Genomic DNA, 5,811 nt, shown 5'->3' with positions numbered 1-5,811 from the left:
TAGCCTGTGCCCTGCCTGTGCTGTTGCTAGAAATGCAAGGGTGCACCACTGGAGTGCATTTTTCTGGCACTAGCTTGGGACACAGTGTGCAAATGGCGGGGGGGACCCCTAGAGGAGTTTCCTTCCCCCATGCTTGCACATACATGCTGGGAAAATCCTCTACAAAGGGATTTCCCTGTTGTACACATTTGGGCAAGAACAAAGCATGTATGTACAAGCAGGATGTGGAGAACTCATTTGGCAGTTCCCTCCTCCCTGCTTGCAGAGTGTGCCAGGGAAATTCTCTGCAGGAGATTCTCCACTCTCCACTTGCAGACATGCCCCAAGTTGGGGCACAGCAATCTACATCTCTAGATGTCTGTGGAGCATGATCAGAAGGGATCCTGGTTTTCTCTGGTAAAAATATCCAAATTCTCTGATTTAAAAAAAAAAAATCAAAATCCACATTTTTCTGTGATTAAAACAAAACACCACTATATATTATTTGGATCAATATAGCATTGTTTTAATCACAGAAAAATGTGGGTTGTGGGGAGGGTTTAATCAGAGAATTTTGGATTTTTTTTTTAATCAGAGAAAACCAGGATCCATGATGATCAGCTGTACCATGGTATATTGTGGGTCCTCCTTCCCCTCCTCTTCCTTCTCCCCCACCTCTCCCCTCCCTTGCCTCCTTGCTGCTTTTTTGTGACTCAGTCTTAAAGAAAAGATGTTTGTGTGTTACACAAGTAAGCACATTAATAAATTTTCAGGAATTTGAGCCGGGTGGAATAAGATTTCTGTTAGGTGCCTAAATCTACTTACACATCTAGGAAATGGAATAGAATCCAGACCAGCGTGTGTCCCTTAAATTCTGGTCCTTTGTGACAGAGACAGGCAGATGGACAGAGGAAACTTGTGTTTAAATATCTTTCTTTCTATCCTAATCAAATTTCACTTTATATTTAGTAAATTATTTTGTGTGATAGGTAACACATTCATGATGAAATAGCTTATTCTCAATATTTTACTAAATATAAAGTGAAATTATTGTTGTGTGACAGGTAACACATTCATGATGGCATGGATTGTTCTCAATATTTTATTGCTGGGTGTATGTGAAAACCTGTGTAACTCAGGAGTCCCTTTGACAGGTGTAAGTAATTTATGCATCTCATATTCATCTTTATTAGCCTTCCTGCAAATATATATATATATATAGTGCATGTATGTATGTGTATGTACATATATAAAACTTGTCTAACTATTTTTAATAACAAACATACATTTTTTACATTCACTGTGCATATGTGGCTATCAGTGTCAGCAATAATGTGTTCATATGTGTGGCAAGCTTTGATTTTTGAAATATTAAATATTTTGCTCAGAAACAGAAGTATGTGATCACTAAAAAGATACTTCTATCATAATCACTGATCCCGTTATTCATATATCTGAAGATATCCAGCCTTTTCAATTATGTTGCCCATTTTCTGATGCAGAAAAAACTGGAAGGAAGACATTTTAACTTATTTTAAAATATTGCAGTTAAATTATACAAACTTACTGTTACAAGAGCATACTTTAGTCTTCATGTCTCTTTAAAAGATGTGGAAGCACTGTACTGATAGTAAGTTATATAAAGTCACTTCTCTTATACTTTGGTGACTGAATGGGTAACTGAAAGCACTATAATATGTTGTACTACACCTGTAACATTGAAATTAACATAGTTATCACCTACCCAGGAAACATGCCTATGGAAAATTTCTTCTCTGCAGCCTAGTAAATAAAACACGTGACCCTCTGTGACCTTCCTGCCCCTAAATGGAAGTTTCTTACACAGATCAACCACCTCAGCTGACAAGAGTGAATAAATATAGCGAATTTCAATATCCAAGCTCAAGGGGAATATTGAAATTAATTGTTTCAGCCACTGACCTGTTACAAGCATCTGTATATCAACTCATGTTATGTCTTGCCATGTCTATATTAATATGCTTATAAATTATGTATAATGTATGTGCATTTATACTCATCCCTTGAGGATAACTAAACAATAACTTGAGTTGATGTATCTGACACACATGCATTGGGAATGTAGAAAGTATTTTTGCTTCATGCTGCATGACACAAGGTTTTTAGAATGTTGGAGTCAGAGAAAATATGACTTCACTTAATTATTTTTCACTCTGAAGAACATGTGTGTTTAAAAAAGGTATTGTGGGGTTCTAGGTTTGTCTCTTAATGTTTCACCCAAAAAAAGAGAGAGAGGCCAAGTTCATGAGTAAAATGATGATTGTTCCAGACAGGAGCTAAAGTGATGACCCGCAGGGACAGGGGCAGGGGCAGGAGGTTGGGCTGCTCCAAGTTCACACATGGAGGCTGTCTGCTCGGCTGCGGCAGGAGGAGGTCTTGTCCCTGCTGGGTCCAAGCTGAGGCTGCCCTGGGCTTCAGGGGATCCTATACCCAGGAAGTGTACAGTGGAAGATGGTCTTCCTGCAGCATCACTAGAAATAAAGATTCTGCAGGTCATGTTCCATCCTTGCTAACTTGCACTCTCGGTTTCTTCCACATAAACTCCAACAAAGCCCAAGTCTCTGTTACATTATGCAATTTTGGTGGTGCAATGGGGCACTGAAATAAATAGAAAATGTCTTTATTTGGCTTAAGGGTAACATGTACCCCATTCCCAGCCATGATATAGGTGGAAGATTAGAGATATATCAGAGGCAAATCAGAGGGACAGCTAAAAAGCCCTGTTTTACAACATTTCTGTGTTTTTCACCAGGAACCACAGTGAGCCTCACAGAGCAGAGTGTAAATTAGATGAAATCTTGAAGCTGCTTTAATCAGTGGCTGGGCTGGCTGCAGTTTGGCACCAGCCCCTGGATTATATAGAGCTAATTTATAAGTACTTTCAGCTATAACCTCCCACTTTCCCCCACCCCAAAAAACCAGGACAGAAAATCTGAGAATCAGGCCCTCCGTTCCCAGTGCATCTGAATGGGGTTGTAACTGAAAGAACCAAACTGTGATGACAGCACTCATATGCTAGGAACAGACATTATACATAAACAGGTTTAAGTGATCAGAAACTGGTTTAAACCTCTAACAGAACAGATGTTCAGTGCACATAAACTAGTTTGAGAATGACTGAAACTGGTTTGAGATAAGCCTGGTTGATATCAGACTTAACTGATTTGGCTCAAACCAGTTTAGGCCCCTTGCTGGTTTAAGATAAACCAGACACCCCCAGCATCCCGACATGTTCTCTGGGCTGGGTGGGGCTCTCTGCTCCACAGCAGGGCTGGCCCCTCTCCTCTGCTTCCTGACCAGAGCTCCGGCAAACTTGCAGGCACAGGAGGGTCTACTGGTTTCCCTGTGCCCCTTTCTGCCTGCCTCCTTATCACTCGCTGCTTAAGCACTCCCTTCATCCTCTTTGCCACAGCACAGACCAGAGCCAGCATGTGGTCTGCTAGCTAATGCTATGTAAGGTTCCAGCAGAGACTGCAGACACAACAAGATCTCCCTGACTTCCCTCTGCCCTACCCCCCACCTTGCTGCTCAAACAGGAAAATCACCCCCCCTCCGCCCTCCCTCCCATCTCCTACAGCATGGACCCCAGCCCTACAGACCCTAGGCATGTGTGTGATGGAGCAGCCTTAGTGCCCCATCACTTTAAGGGCTTGACCAGGGAGATGGCAGGTGCCTGATGATAGGGCAGTTCAAGATTTCGGCAGCCGTTTCAGTCTGGAAGTGGTTTGGGCCATTTTGGCACCTGAAATACCAAATCCAAATCGAAATGCAAGGCTCTGAAACATCTCTGAAATGAAACGAGGCATCTGAAACATTTTAGAAATGTTTTGGAACATTTTGGAGTTTCAAAGCCGGGCTGGCAGGGAAACAGCTGTACACTGCTGCCCTGGTGTGTGACTCAGCTCTGCAGGGAACAAAGATCCAACCAGGGGTCTCCTTGCCACTGCTGCCCGCCCTGCACTGCCCCAGTGATGCAGGGCTGCATGGGGTGGGCAGCGGCAGCAAGGAGACCGCTGGTGAAGATCTCCACTCCCTGAGGACCCAGTTCACGTGGCAGGACAATGCTGGCCCCTGCTGTGTGACCCTGACTCCACTGGGAGCAGAGATCTGGGGCAGCACAGGGTGGGCAGTAGTGGTGAAGAGACCTCGGCATGGATCTCTGCATCCTGCAGAGCCATGTCGCACAGCAGGGCAGTGCTGGTCCCTGCTGCATGACCTGGCTCCACAGGAAGCAGAGATCTGGGGCAGCACAGGGCAGGAAGCAGCAGCAAGAAGACCCCTGGTGCAGATCTCTGCTCCCTGTGGAGCTGAGTTACATGGTAGGGACCAGCAGGCTTGCTCCACACTCTGTGTTGCTTTCATGCCCCACAACCCAGTGTGACAGGGACCAGAGGTCCACGCAGGGGTCTCCTCGCCTGCACAGAGGGCAGTGGCCCTCCCCCCTCCCTGAACAAGCTACCCATGGCCCCATCCTTCTCCCAGCTGGGGCCCTTCAGCTCCCGGCCACAAGCCATGCCCAGCTGAGCAGTAGGGCTGTGCAAAGCTTGCAGCCCATTTGAAACAGATTCAGAGGTGATTCAGCAGAGCCAAATCGCTGAAACAGATTCAGCCAAAACAAAACAGGACAGTGAGCTGAAGCACCAAAATTAATCACTATCCTCCAAAATGGCCAAATCCAAAACCAAATCAAAACACAGCTGTCTCACACAGCCCGACCTGATGAGGGCAGCCACTTAATGCTCAGCTCCCTGGAGTGGAGAGAGAAGTTTGAGACCAGCCAGCAGGAAAGAAACATCTCCCTACTGAGCCCTGGCTCCAGGAACACCCCAAAGGTAAGGGTGAGTCTATGGGGAATGAGGTGGCCTCATTTTTCCTGGGCATGACCTGAAACTGCACCCTGTCTGGGATGAGTGGCCTGGTGGAGCTACCTGTGGTGGGTAGCTTCCCAGAAATGCCAGGCCAGTTACCTCCCTGGTGAAAGTCAAGGAGGGGTGCCTCAAAACCCCAGCCCCCATATCCCTGGTGGGTTTGATTGACAAGGGAAGCCCAGGTTCACAGGAGTCCTGAGGCAGAGGCTTAGGCCAGTGGAGAGGCGTGGCTGTGGCCACCTAAACCCCATGGGGTGGAAGTGAGCCCCAGTGAGGGGGTGGTGTGGAGCCCCAGTGAGGGGAACCGAGGGCTGGGAGCCCAGTATGTGTGTGTTTTGTTTCTGTGTTTGTGTAAACAAAGACCCAGTGCACAACACTGGAGGAAACAGCTGTGAGGCATAAACACTAGGGCTGTGTGAAATGGCACTGTTCTGTTTCAACCTGAGTTTCGACATTTTGATGGAAAAGCATTTTGTTTTGAATTTCATTTTGATTTGAAACCACTGTTTTGTTTCCTTTCATCAACAAAAGGAGGCAGGCAGAACAGTGACTGCTTGGGGCTATTTGGAAATAATCTACAGGTTAGCTGGTAAGCTGTTTAAGAAGTTTTGAAGTAATGGAGAGAGACCATTGTTTTGCTAATTAGGTGCCTAAAAACTGTTATCACTATCAGCCCCCAGCTGGCTTGCTTGCCTGTCAGTTTGCTGCAGACAGTATGACGAGGCAGGGAGGGAAATTGAAAAGCTCCATATCATCAACAGATGCATGCACTGCACCCTTCCTCCCCACAACCCCTTGCCTCAGAGTGCTAGCTGAGGGCTGGGGACTGGCAACAGTCCTGCCCCTTGAGGAGCCAGTGGGGAAAAGCCTGGGACCATGCCCCCCCGCTTAGCTCAGCTCCCTGCAGAAGGGAAGGGAGGGCTGC

This window comes from Crocodylus porosus, unplaced genomic scaffold (genome assembly GCF_001723895.1).
Source record: "Crocodylus porosus isolate Cpor-Errol unplaced genomic scaffold, CroPor_comp1, whole genome shotgun sequence".
NCBI classification, from domain to species: Eukaryota; Metazoa; Chordata; order Crocodylia; family Crocodylidae; genus Crocodylus; species Crocodylus porosus.
The sequence above is the reverse complement of the archived record's forward strand: the minus strand, read 5'-3'. Positions refer to the sequence as shown.